Raw genomic sequence first — 14137 nt, 5'->3', positions numbered from 1 at the left:
TTTATTTCAACAATGTAATTCTAGTTTCATTCCCAAGTTAGCTTCCATAAACAGTCTTTGGCAGGAAATAGCAAAGTTTGGTGAGATTAAATTGATATGAAGTCAAACTTGCACTTGAACTTTATTTTGGTTGTTGGTAGATCTGAAGTTAAATAAAATGAAAATGAAAGCTTATTTTCTCATGTCTCCAGAAGGATTTGTCTGGAGTTCCATTTAATTAAGTTCCCAAATTTATAATTAAAAATATTTCTTAAGTTGTTCCACATTAACTTGGAGAAAAATTCATAAATCCAAATATGTCTGGGATTTCAGGGTAGTTGATATCTTAAAAGAAAAAAAAAAAAAACTGTCCAGGATGTTTCCAGGGTGCAGTGCTCTGAGCACGACTGCTGGGCGCTGAGAGTCTTCAGCTTGTGCTGTTCCTTTTATCCTCCAGGGCCCATTTATACCCCGGGAGCTAAAGCAACTGTTTTTAGAGTGAAAAATCAAACCATCCTCTATAAACTATTTGCAAACTTTTTTCGCCCAAATAAAAAGGTTAAAAAAAAAAAAATTAACTTTTTCCATCCTGGCTTCCAAAATACTGAAAAAAAAAAATTAAAGAAAATATTTGATCTGAGAATTCCTGTATTTCTACATTTTAATACATTTTCTACTTAAAAAGTGGATTTCCAAACCCGATTAATTTATTCTCCATATAGTATAGTATAGAGGCTTTTGCTTGTTCCAGAAAGCAGCTAACGTTTTGGCTGCACCTGGTTGAATTTTTCTTCCTAATTTGGCAGGAACCTAAGACTCAGTGCTGAGGGGCATTTAAAGAATTTCAAAAAAGCTTTTTTCATTTAAATCCATGGCATCTTGATATGCACCATAAAGCATATTCCCTACTAGTTAAAATGACATATTCCTTCAATGACCAAAATGAATTAGTGCATGCCTGTGAGCCCAGGTGCAGCTTTGTGATAACACAAGGAATACTTGCTTATGTCGACTCTGTCCCTGCAGAAAGGACGGACTGTAAATGGAGCTCACGGCTGATTAACTGAGCTCACAGATTCATTACTCGTTCATCCAATACTCATCCATGACACCTTTTGTGTGTCAAGCACCTTTTCTTTCTTTTTTTGCTTGCTTGTTTGTTTTTGGAGGGGGAAGTAATTAGGTTTATTTACTTATTTAATTTATTTATTTATTGTGGAGGTACTAGGGATTGAACCCAGGACCTTGTGTGTGCTAAGCATGCGCCCTACCACTGAGCTATCCCCTCCGCTCCCCACACACTGGGAACATCTTGATGGATAATCACAAACAGGTCCTTCAGGGACAGCATAGGGGCTGGCAGGACTTCAGCGTGTGCTCTGATGGGGGAGCTCTGGGAATTCAGCATCCTCACCTGACGTGGAGATCAGGTGTGGTACCTACGCCTGAATATTGCACAGTATTACTTTTTTTTTTTTTTACAGTTGTAGAACTTCAGGGAAAAAAAATCAAGAGTTTTACTTTTGTGAGCAGCTGCCAAACCTGGCTGCAGTTATAGCAGAGGTCCCAATGTGGGAAAGGGTGCTCCTTTAGGGGAATAAGGAACAGATTCTCGAGTGAGGCACGAAGGCAGGGCCCTACCCCATTCCTTGAGTGCAGGCTGACATCGACTGTACCTGGGAGGCAGTTCAGAAGCTCTCTGTGGATGCCAGGTGAGCAATGCCTTGGTCCAGTGGAGCCCTGTCGAGAGGAAGTCTCGGCCATCTGCCTCCAAGGAGCATGATGTGCACAGACGTCTCAGGAATGAAACTGCAGAATGCCTGAGCCCTGCGCCGTGTGCCCTTCTGCTGGGCACGCGGAACTGGAAGCTGCTGACATTCGGAGAGGCGGGTCTGCACACAACCATTCCTTGTTTCCATTTAGTCAATGCTTCCTGTTCCTAGGACAGATTCTGGCACTTAGTGGGTGATTAATAAGTGCAGGCTGAGTGAATAAATGCCAAATTCCTGTAGTATCAGACACTTTGCTGGGTGATATAGAATAAGAAAAAAATAAGCTCCTTCACTCATTCATTAACATATCAGCGAGAGCAGAATTATGAACTCCTAGAAACTGAGACACAACTTTCTTTAAAAAAAACCCCAGTATGTATTCCCTCCCTGGCATGGTTCCTTTCCTTTTAAACTGGCTGACAACCTAAGTGTCCAATGACACATAAATGGGTAAAGAAGATATATATATACACACACACATATGCACTGCACGCACACAAAATGGAATACTACTCAGCCATGAAAAGAATGAAATAATGCCATTTGCATCAACATGTATGGACCTAGAGATTATGGTGCTAAGTGAAATAAGTCAGAGAAAGATAAATATCATATGATATCACTTATATGTGGAATATAAAGGTGATACAAATAAAGTTACAATCCAGAAATGGCCTCACTGATATAGAAAACAAACTTATGGTCACCAAAGGGGAAAGGGGGGTAGGAATAAATTAGGAGTTCGAGATTAACATATATACACTACTATATATAAAATAGATAAACAACAAGGTCCTATAGTAGAGCACAGGGAAATATATTCAATATCTTGTAATAACCTATAATGAAAAAGAATCTGAAAAAGAATATACACATAACTTAAACACTGCTATACATTGTAAATCGACTATACTTCAATAAGAATTTTTTTAGAAAAGAAGTCTTGTGACCATCAAGAAGTGGGAACAATGTCCCTTTGACCTAACACGTCAGTTCCCCTCCCTGGCATTCCTCCTCCTCCCCCCACCCCCTCACCTCCAAGGCAAGTAACTGGAGAAAAGAGCTCAAGATGGAGACGCAAGGGCCCTTCTGTGTCCAGCATGAAGAGGAGTAAAACCCTGGCTTGTTTTTATTGTGCACAGTGTATCCTACAGCAGAGATCCGTTGTCACTTCCTTCCCCAGCTAGACGGTTGACTTCCATATTTGTTTCCATTGGTAACATTCTGAAACATACTGATGCATAATTGCAATTCTAATCACTACACGACTATGTGATCTAGACAGAAAGGAAAAAAAATAGCTTTTTGTACTTTGAAGTTTTTCCATCATATACACAAAGACAGTGGTACAATGAACCTGGTGGGCCAGCTTTCAGTTTCCACAGCTGTCAACATGTCATCTTTTTCATTTGTACCTCCACCCACAACCCTTTGACAAGGATAATTTTCAAGTAGAACCCATAGATCATAATGTTTCATTTCTACATGTTTTAGAGTTATTCCCAAAAGATGAAGACTAAAAAAATCTGATACCATTACTGTGTCTAAAAATTAATAATAGTTTATTAATATCATCAAATATCTACTTAGTATTCACATTTCTCCATCGACTTTAAATTAGTTTTTATAGATGTGTTTGAACAGGATTGAAAGAGCCATACATTGATATTGGTGACGTATTTCTTAATTTCTTTCAATAATCTGTGCTCCCCCTTCATCTCTGCTTGTTTCTATGGAGGTGGTGAGCTCGTTTGTCTTGCAGAGTTTCTCCAAGGTCTGTAGTTTGTGGATTACAGACCCACGGTGGTCTGAAACGTGTTCTTTGGCCCCTTGTATTTTCTGTAAGTGAGTAATTATATCTAGAAGCTTGATCAGACTCAGATTTGATTTTTTTTTTTTTAAATCAAGCCCCTCATCAGGAGATACGTAGTGTCTGGGCTGTCCCTCTTCTTGTCAGGCTCCCAGCCACTGAGGGGTCTTGCCTCGGTCTGTTACTTTCTTAGAAGTTGCAAAATGATAACATTTTCATTTGCTCTTCATTTATTACCTAAAAGTCTTCTATAAAGAGAAATTTCCCCTTGTTGGTTCTTGAGTTACCCTGAAGTATGGATTGTATAGAAAAGGCAGGATAATTTTTTCCCCCTTAATTAACCATTTTCAAAATAATGAGTGTCTCCTTCTGATTTTCCAAAGATAATCAGTGCATTTTTTCAAGTATAATTATGAACTTATGGGCTTATTTAAATCATATTTAATAAATTTTAATCCACTGCAGTTATTATTCTCATTAATACTCAAATCAACTATGGCTTCTGTGCAACCCTAGGGATTTGTAAATTTCTCATTTTTCTGTTTTTAACCAGAGAGCAAATATTTTAGGCTTAACAGACCATAAAGTTTTTGCAATTGTCATAAACAGTATGTAAATGAACGTGTTCTTTATTTATAAAATATAGTTCCACTGGCCTTTGCTTGTGGACCCAGGTCCTAAAGTATAAAAACCTTGTTCTAAAAGGAAAATGTAGAGTGAAACACAACATTATGTTCATTTAATCCTCACTCTATCTCTTCATCCCACCAAAACGTGTTTCTGTTTCATAGAAAAGGGTAAGAAGGTAAGTACAGTAGAGCAGTGGCATTGACTCAATGAAACAATAATGCTAATTTCTTATTGTGATTAAAAACATATTTCCTATGTTTAATATACTATTGCATATATTACACACCAGGATTATATACTATTACATATATAAACCAATATACATATATAGAACTCTATTTCTGTGTATGCATATGGTCATGTGTACATGTCTGTAAATGCCTTGGGTTGCTTGGCAGAAGGCCAACTAGTTTTATAACCACAGGGCGATGTCCAGTCTGGTCATGTTAGAAGCCCACTCCAGAACTTTCTGGGGGCAACATAGCCTTTCCTACTGCGTGACTTCCTCTGGAAATCATCCAGCAACCAGCGACGTAGACCCTGTTAGATCCATCCATCCGTCTAGCGGTGAGAAGCTCCCTTCCTCCGGAGGCAGCCTATTCCTTGAATGATTCTTAAATAATTTTCTCTGGGGTAAGCCCACATCTGTATTTCCTCCCCTCCCTCCTGTAAGGAAGTCACTCCCAGCTGCCTAGCTCGGTCACGTTCCTCTGTTACACGCTCTCCTATGAGCTGCACCTCCTCTGTGTGGAGTTTGTCAGCTCCACGTGTGTGGCCGTTTGGTTTGTCACTATTCCTGTGTTAGACTGTAAACTTCCTGAGGGCGGGGATTACAAGTGTTTGTTCATGTTGTATACGGAGTATCTAGCTCGTGGCAGGATCTCAAGAAATACTTGTCGAATAAAGGAGTCAGCTCTTATTTTTCCTTCTATTTATAGAGAATAAGCACAACCCTTTAAAACACCACACTCCCCTTACATCTTATTTTTTCCTGGGTAGGACATCTCTGCCTTCTCAATATTCCCGCCCACTGCATAGTTTTAATTTGTTTATTATTGTGGTTGTTTTCCTTAGAGCAGGTTCTGGTGGGGCACCCAAAGCCGACCAGTCGTCCTGATGCACCCTGACCAGAGCAGGGTTGCAATAGGACCGTCGCATTCTTACAATAGAGCCTGAAATCCCCACTGACAGTTGACAACAACATTGCATTCTATTGATTCACACGATGCACTAAAATATTTTCTCTTTATTTTTCTGTTTCTGATATCTACTGAATGTGTCAGCAGCTGATGCTATCAAGGTGTTTGACTTACTCAAATTCACTCTATTCCCAGTTTCCCTACACATCATATTGGTTTAAATAAATATCCTGCTTTTTATGTTTTTTATGTTGCAAGTCTATGCGTGTGATCCCCGAGTAGCACAACCGAATGTCTACACATTACTGCTCTTCATCAGACAGTCTTAAAATGAAGAGGCTGCCTTTCTCTTTATTGCTGGGCAGACTTCTTCCCAAACGACTGAGGTCTTCCCCCACCTCAGCCGAGCCGCAGCACGGCGCTCCACTGGTTAGACATTGGTCTTTGCGTGATATAGTCTCTTAGGAGCTCATGTGCAATAAATGCCATATATTTTGGTTTTCTACATGTCCACTACCTGTCATTTCTGACCCGTTGCTTATTTTGGACAGTGTTCTAGAGGACAGCACAGTTCACCAGTTTTCACACCCCTGATGCACGCCGATCTCCACTCCAGCAAAGCTACCCCTTTCCGTGGGATTTGCAGTGGTAACTGAATGTCTGGATTAGGCACCTGCGCTCCTGAATTCCTTCCCTGGAATACATTCAGCAGCTGTCTAACCTCATCTCTCTTACAAACAACAGAGGCCTGGAACATTGTGCTCTTATTAATTAAAGGCACAGGGAGCTTGGGACCTGCCGCTCTGAGAGATTCCAGACCAGCGAGAGCTCAGGGGAATAGCTGACCCGAGAATGAATGCTCGCCAGCCCTTTCCCTTCTAGGGTGTGGAGCCAGCTGATTTCCTTTCATGTAAGGAGGACAGAAAGCTCCGAGATATAGATTTCCTCTAAGCCCTTATCAATGTATTTCCCCGAGCATCACAGTTGGGGGCGTAAACATGCATGGCAGGGAGCCCTAAGTGATGCGGGATGTTTTTGCTCAACACCAGAACACAAAGCCAGCGTCGTCATTGTCTCTGTCTGCTGCCCTCTTCCCGGTCACCCCAGATGCTTCTGCAACATCCGCTGTGCCCTCGCTCCATCGATTCTCCCCCGTTTCTTCCCCAAATTTCATTTCTGGTCGGACAGCTCCATCTGGACTTTTACATGTTTCCTCAAAATGAACACATCCAAAATCAGAGCCATCCACTTCCTCTGCAATTTTTTCCCGCCACATTTCCTCTTTCTGTTAATACTGCTCTGAGTTATCTGATTCTTTAGACTCAACACCTAAGTCATGCTTGACACCTCTTCCTCTGTTCTCACTGGTCCACACAGCCTGTAGCCTGCAAGATTGAAATCCTCTTACTTGTGTCCCCACCGTAAACCTTTAATCCATCCCATACATTTAAATCTTTCAAAAGTGTGACCACTAGACCAGAAGACCCATAAAGACAGGGGCTGTTATTTTTGTGTTCATGGCTGTATTCCTGACACAGAGGACTGTGTCTGGGGCGCGCAAAAGGGTTTCTTAAATGATTTACTAAGCTTCACAAATTTCTGTATCATGTTGCTGCAGGCTGACAAACTCCTTAGCTTGGTACTCAAGGTTTTCCAGGATTTAGCCTTATTCTGTTTCTCACAATCAAAGCCGTTCTCCCAAATGCCAAGTCTAAGAATGAATAAAATTACTAAACAATTTGCTCCACTTAAAAGTAAGTGGGATTTCTTTTTTCTGCCAAAAAAAAGTCTTCCATGAAAGGCAAGAGCTTTAGAAGTCTACTGCCCAGACATAGTGATGAGCATCAAAAAGGAAAAGGGAAAAAAATCATGGTACCACTTGGACCATTTGTAGCAGGGGCACAGTTTTAATTTGGAGCTAATCCAGGATGTAGTAAAATTGCCAGACTCTTCATGGTTTTCAAATAGTGAAGATTCTGTAATTTCGAATTGTTTAACGGGTCAGACTGACTTGGCATTTAATAGGAGGAAATTATGGCCAGTTGTGAGGCTTGCTCGTTTGCACACACTTTAGCTCCTCGAGTATGTACTTAATTCAGTGATTCCCGGGCACTCTTTTCCATAGCAGAGATGATGCTTTTATTAAAGCTGCTTTTCTGGGCATGAATGGTGGGGATGGAGGGCAAAATGAAAGAGGAGGAGAGAAAGGGAGCAGCGTAGAGGAGGGCACCGTCCTCCGGCACAGCTGTTAGCTAATGAGCTGCGCTTCTGAATAACAAGGAACAGTCGCAGCAAATGAGGCAATTCAGCCTGGAGGGCTGGCTCCACAAAGGGGCAGGGAGCGCGACTGCCTGTTCGCCGTGTGGTCAGTGCACCAAGGACTCCTTACTCCACACAGTGTCAGCTCGTGAGTGCCTGGCCGTTTAGGTGCACAATACAGTCGTTTGGCTTCACGTTTTCTCTCCCATTTCTGTGGAATTGCTCCCAGGTTTGGGGCACATCCCTCCTCTGCTGTCGTCTGTGCGGTTGGGGGGGGGGTTCCCTTTTGCGGTCTGGCCCTCAGAGATGAGAAGGCTCAGCGGCGCCCTGGTCCGTAGGAACACACGTGCGGACACACTCAGGTGGGGGGAACAGTGCGAAGGGGAAGTGACACTCAACCTTCACCACTTCGACGAAGGCCACTGGCTGTCCATTCACTCATTCCATAAATAATGCTCGGACACCAGAGGGGTCTTTTCTGAGCAATGTTTTCACGTAGGCCAGGTGTAACTCTCATAGTCGATGTAAGTGTTTCTTAGGGTGAGGGCACCAGGGCCATGCGGGTCAGAGAGAGTGACAGAGGGCCATGATTAGGGGTAGGAACGAGGGTTCAGGGAGCAAGGATTTTAGCCAACTCATCTCTTGCTGGGGCTGCCCCTGTATTTTTCTGCGCTACCTGGACTCAAACTTGCTTTCAGAAACTGCATTCAGAGTCTCTACCACAGGTGTGTGTGTGTCTCTGTGTGTGAAAGCTGGTGGTCATACGCAATTTGTTCACTCATTTATTGAACAAATATTTCTGGAGCAGGTGCCATGTGCAGGTCCTCGGTTGAGGCATGAGATCTGGTGTCTTCCTAAGGGCACTGATCCTGCAGGGAAGACAGAGAACAGGCAAACATGTGTGATGGGCACTGTAAATCGGACCTAGGGTGAGCTGAGAACGTGTAATAAACACGGGGGTGGGGGTAGTAGCAGGGCAGAAGGTTCATCGCTGAGGAGGTGACTAGATCATTCAGGAAGTTTTAGGCTGTTTCTTGATTTGGGACTTTTTTTCTAGGGGCAGAAGGAATGAGGGAAAAGATTTGAAGCCAGAGAATTAACTTCATCATATTTGGGTTTTTAAGAAGAACATTCTGGGTTCTGTGAAGAGTGTTGGCTGGAAGAGGTAGCAGGGACTTCTGGTGGACTGGGTAGGTGGCCGTCACGGGATGTCAGGCTGCGATGACGTTTAGAGTCATTGTGCAATGTTAAGAGTTGAAGGTGTTCAGGAGATGTGTATATATATTGTTTGCAAGTAGTGGAGGACACTGGAAAGTGTTTGGATAAATTAGAGTTTGAATTCTGCACGTTGCCCTGTGTCCATGGTCACCCATCTCCAGGGAGGGCTGGGCAGGGCAGCCGGGGCCAGACCAGCTCCCTTACTCTTTGTCCCCAGGAGCCTCCTGGGCTGCTGTGCGCTGGCCAGCCCTGCCCCAAATACCCATCCTCGGGTTTGATTGGTGACCCCTCACGTGGAGAAGACTTCCAAAGGGACTGGGAACTTAAGCTTCTACACTGAGGCATTTAGAAATAGAATCCATTTGAACCGCGGTTTGAATCAGACTCTGAAACTTCCGTCGAAGTTAAGGAAAGGTGCCACGTAATCTTTTTTTTTTTTTAATTTCCTAAAACTTACCAACAATTTGACATTTGTCATTGCAGTCTAAAGGATTATGACTCTGATGAGTTCATCACAATTTTGAGGGCACTTAAAAAATAATGCTTAACATTGGGAGACAAAAGAGGTCACTGAAAAAATAAAATTAAAGAGGGGAATGACCTGGCCTGCTTTGTAAGCTCCCCTCAAGGACTCCGAATGCAGTAGGAATATCTGAGAACTCCCTGAGTAGGAAGCGACCTCTGCCTGGTGTTATTAATGCTGCTCGTCTTTCTGACAAACTGTCATTGATTCCTTTTCCTGTTTTATTAATGTTAACGGGAAAGACAAGGAATAAGGTGCAAAGATACCTGTGCAATTTCCTGTAAAGACTGAAGAAATAACAAAAGGAAAATATTATTTGCCTTCAAAGCTCCCCAAACTTTGGGAATAAAATCCAGAAAAGCAGAGTGAACGACAGAAGCCATGTCTTGGAGTCCTTTGTCACAGGTGCTGACAAACACAGATGCAGTATCCCAGAGGGGGGACAAATGGCCAGACCAGAGAAAGAGAAAGATGGTTTTTTGTTTGTTCATTTTGTTTTGCTTTGTTTCTTCCTTCCAGACAAGTGAGCATCGCAGCCTCTGACTGCAGACGAGAGGAGGTCCGCCTGGGAGGGAAGTTCCCCGTGTTTTCGCCACGATTGTCATAAAGGTACTTTTTTTCACTTTTCTCTAAATCCATGCCGCGTGACGACTGCAGTTATCGGAACAGCTCTCAGTGTGTCTTCCTGCCGTGTTGTGACACGGAGAGTTCCCTGCTCTCCTCCCCGGTGGGGCCCTGCGCCATCCGCTTGGCCGGCGCGTGGGGTTGGTCCTGACCGTGGCTCCTCAGACCGGCCTGTGCCCTGGGGCCTGGACCCCAGGTTCGCCCCCTCCCTTCTATCTCTTCCAACCAACGTTTGTAGGCGTCTTGTATCTCCTGCACACTTTAAATGTTAGGTCAGCAAGGTACAGCTGATGGTTTCGAAAGCTTCCAGTCTAGAAGGAATTGAGATGGAGGCATAAAGCAGCAGTCCCAGTGCGGCCTGGTGGGGACAGGAAAAGGCCAGGCTGGGGTCGAGGAAGACAGAGCACTGTGGGAGGCCATCCAAGGGGAGCCTGTGGCAGCGGGGGCAGCGGGGATGTCAGCCAAGCCTCATAACAGGGGCGCTTTCTTTGCTGGGACCCGGCTGGCCCAGCCTGTGCGGCGCAGGATGGCTCAGGGGCTGAGAAGTCGGTGCTGGTGCGGCGAGTGCATCTGGCGTGCGAGGCGGGAGGTGCCGTCATCGGGGACGTGTGCGGTTCAGGAGGAGAGGAGGGACATCACGGTTACCTGGTCAAACCAGACAGCGTTACGTTAGCAAATGTCAGAGAAAGCGTCCGGGTGAGCCGGTCCTTAGGGCGGGAGAGAAGCAAGCAGGAAGAGAGGCCGAGCAGACGTGAGGGATGGTTTGTGTCAGATTCTGCGTGAGGATGGGGACAGCGGAGGACGCGGCGGGAACGCCAGCGGGGCGGGGGCGGGGACCCCGGCAGCGCTCAGAGCTTCCTGTACTGCCATGCATGCTTTTGAGCAAAAGCACACACAGCCACATAGCACTGAACATCAACAGGGCGAGGGCAGCCGGGAGGGAGCTCGGGGGGTGGGTGTCCACGAGGGAGGGGACTGAAGGCGTGAAGCTCGAGACGCGACTTCTGTGGAAAAAGGTTAACTTGCGTCGGGCAGCTGGAGAGAGCTTCTGGGCACTGCTCACCTGCAGCTGCTGTGCTGACTCGACTGATGTATCATGAATCTGTAGAGCCACGCTCTTCCAAGTCTACTTCAGCTTAGCTGCTCGCAAGGAAGCCCTAGGTTCCAGGCACCAGTGCTCACAGGGCAGGCGCTCAGCCCCAGGGCTCGGCGAGCTCCAGGTGGCCTGGCCCCCAGATTTTCCTCCCTGCTCTTCCCTGCCCTGGGGGCCCTGCCGCCAGAGCCTTTGTAGAAGAGCCAGGGAACTGATGGGCATCTGTTGGGTGGTGCCCAGGTGGCCCCTAGGCTGATACTGGTTCCCTTGTGAGGACAGGATGGCTCTTGACTGTGGGAGGTGTAACTTGGGGCAGTAGCATCCCGGCATCTCACAGAGGAACTGACCCACACGTGGAGGGCAGCTGACGTCCAGGAGTGGCAGGAAGAACCACTACACAGGAGACCATTCCTGTGGGCAGGTCTGGTTTATTGATTTATTCTCCAGGTGGGAGAGAGGTCTAACCCACGCCACTGGGTCTTCCTGACCAGGAGCTGATGGATGGTCTGGTCACAGAGAATAAAGGTGTCTGTGGGCGTGCGCGTCGTTCAGACGTGCTTGCCTCCTGAGTTTCTGTCACGATTCCTGTTTCATAATTCTGTTCTGATTGAGGAAGATGTTTAAATAAATAGACAAAGAAATTTATTTACATACTTTTTTGCATGTTGGAACACACATCCTTGATCAGATCTTGTGTCCCCCAAATGCCTGGTGCATAAAATGTGGGGACTTCGGTGTTGTGTGACCCTCTGCCCAGGGAGCAGAGTGGCTGGGAGCCTTTCTTGAAGCGTCTCCTACAGCAGGTGCCCTGGGACTCTGGCCAAGACCTGAGGGGATGGAGTTGAATGTAACAAATTCAAACCCAGTGCACATGGAGCTGTTAGCTTTCTCCCCAAACACAGTACATCTCCCTCCTCCTTAGTCAAAAAGCTCCTTGGCTTTCCCCGGGGCTGTTGGGGAAACAGAAGTTAAGAGTGGCGGCTGCAGCCCGGGGCTCTCCAGCTGCCAGCAGTCAGTCTCCACAGTCCTTCCCCCAGGAACCTCCTGCCGACTGAATGAGCTGAGTACATGGAGCCGAGGCGGGATGCTGACCCCGGGGAGGGCGGGCAGATGCTCTGGAGGGATGATGGGTGATTCCCAACCACCCACACCTCAAAGCCGCGGACAGCGCCGCCCACCGACACTCGCTTCCCTTTGGGGCAGATACTGAATTCTGTGTTTCCAGGCAGACCGCAGCTAAAGGCGGAGATAGGGACAAAGCAAACCGTTTTGTGAACAGAGAAAAGGTATCTTGCTGGACTGTGTACTTATTTCTCATCTTCATAAATGATAAATGAGTGATTGTGACCTGCTGCTATAACAGTCAGCACTACTGTGCAGCCACCGAGCGTCCCGAACCCACAGAATGCACCTCCTGTGCAGGATACGAGGGCACTGCAAGGCCCAAAGAAATGGTCCAGTCTCTGCAACTGAATGCAAATGCATGGGATGAAGTTCTGGGATTTCGCTCAATGTGTTTTCCTCTCTACAGTTACTTGTGTTTTTTTTTTCCTACTGAGAGCTCTTCTGTTCTGTGAAGGCGAGACCTTGGGGTTAAAGGGAAGGGAAGGGCTGATGACCAGTTCTGCATTTTAATCTCAGCTCTTGCATTTCGAATTAGACTTTAAAAATTCTATCATGAGACAACAGTATTCATTTAAGTAAATGAAAAGGTTTTCATTTTTTAGAGCTCCCAAAGCTGGCTTTACAATGAAGAACCATTAGAGGAGTCCAGCTGAGAAAGTAAGAAGTGATGGGACTGGAAGAACACAATTTTGCAGGGCCTAATTTAGTATTAATAGACTAGATACTGACCCTCAGTGGCTCCTAGGTTCACAAGAAGAAAAGCAATCAGACATTATGGTTCCTCCTGATGGGAGAAAACTCCACAACCACGGTATGTTCTTGGGAAACCAACCAACCAATGATTGAATCTGATGAAGGCCGTGGGTCCAGCTTCCAATTTTTAGAAAATAAAGTGGGGGGAGGAACATGGTAAACGATGCTTTGAGTTGCAATCAGCAAAATCCAGACTGTGGGACAATCAAAAGATCCACAGTCTGGTTTCTCCAGCAGACAGATAGAAAAGGGACAAAGAGACGAAGAGAGAAATTTTGATTAAAGAGACGTAAGAGGTGGGGCGTGAACAACGGCACCGCATAGGTATTATTTAGAATCCAGTTCTAAATAAGCTCTAAAAACATGATTTTTATGAAACAATTAGAAACAAGAACAACAGATATTTGATGATAATAAGAAATAATATTTACTCGTTTTTTTGGGGATGGATGTGTTTTGGTGTGTTCTTGGGGTCATGTTAAAAAATGAGTTATCTCTGAGAAAAATACAACTGAAGATTTAACAGACAAAATGTGTACTGAAAAAAATTTATAGATAAAATTATACTATGTGTGAAATTTGCTTCAAAATAATGTAGGAGGCAGAAAGTGGATGGGGGTGTTGTTGAACCAAGATTGGCTGTAAGTTGATAATTATTGTACTTGGGCGACAGGTACATGGAGGGGGAGGCTGTTACACTTCTCTGTTTGCTTTTTGTAGAACTCTGAGGTTCTCCATAACAAAAAAAAAGTCTTAACAAATAAAGTCAGTGATAAAATAAAATGTATACTGTGTTACAAAGAGAAAGCAAGCTTCCATCCTGACGTTCAAGAGAATCCCTATTTCCAGCTCCTTTGTGGGCTGTAACAATGACATACTCGATGGTCTTTTGCTTAGGAGAACCTTACTCATTTCAAGATGCTGGAAGGCTTTGTTCATCTAACAGAGACATCAGAGTCATCCCAGACAGCTAGTTACTACTAGAGTGTTGTTACACCTCTGTGAAAGAAGGCAGTAAACTAAATTGTTTCCTGTAGACATTCTCATTTCATTTGGAATTAACGGCCCTGGCGCACAACATGCATAAAACTCTAGGGCAGGTCTCAATATGCTGATTTGATTGTGGGGGGGTGGGGGTGGGGGGTGGTTTGCCCACTTCAATCCCTGGGAATAACCCATTCCTAGATTTAAAATGGCTTTACCTAACAGCAC

The 14137-nt window shown here is 44.9% G+C and overlaps 1 long non-coding RNA gene across 1 annotated transcript in view; it reads left to right on the top strand.

Moving 5' to 3' along the window:
* LOC116660519 overlaps window positions 1-14137 on the top strand; it is a 150675-nt gene that overhangs the window by 84316 nt on the left and 52222 nt on the right. The window contains exon 2 of the long non-coding RNA XR_004316098.1: window positions 9850-9939. This is a non-coding gene — a long non-coding RNA (uncharacterized LOC116660519). The remainder of the gene's footprint in view (window positions 1-9849; window positions 9940-14137) is intronic.

The sequence above is a fragment of the Camelus ferus genome, chromosome 29 (assembly GCF_009834535.1).
Source record: "Camelus ferus isolate YT-003-E chromosome 29, BCGSAC_Cfer_1.0, whole genome shotgun sequence".
NCBI classification, from domain to species: domain Eukaryota; kingdom Metazoa; phylum Chordata; class Mammalia; order Artiodactyla; family Camelidae; genus Camelus; species Camelus ferus.
This window is presented reverse-complemented; position numbering and strand designations above follow the sequence as displayed.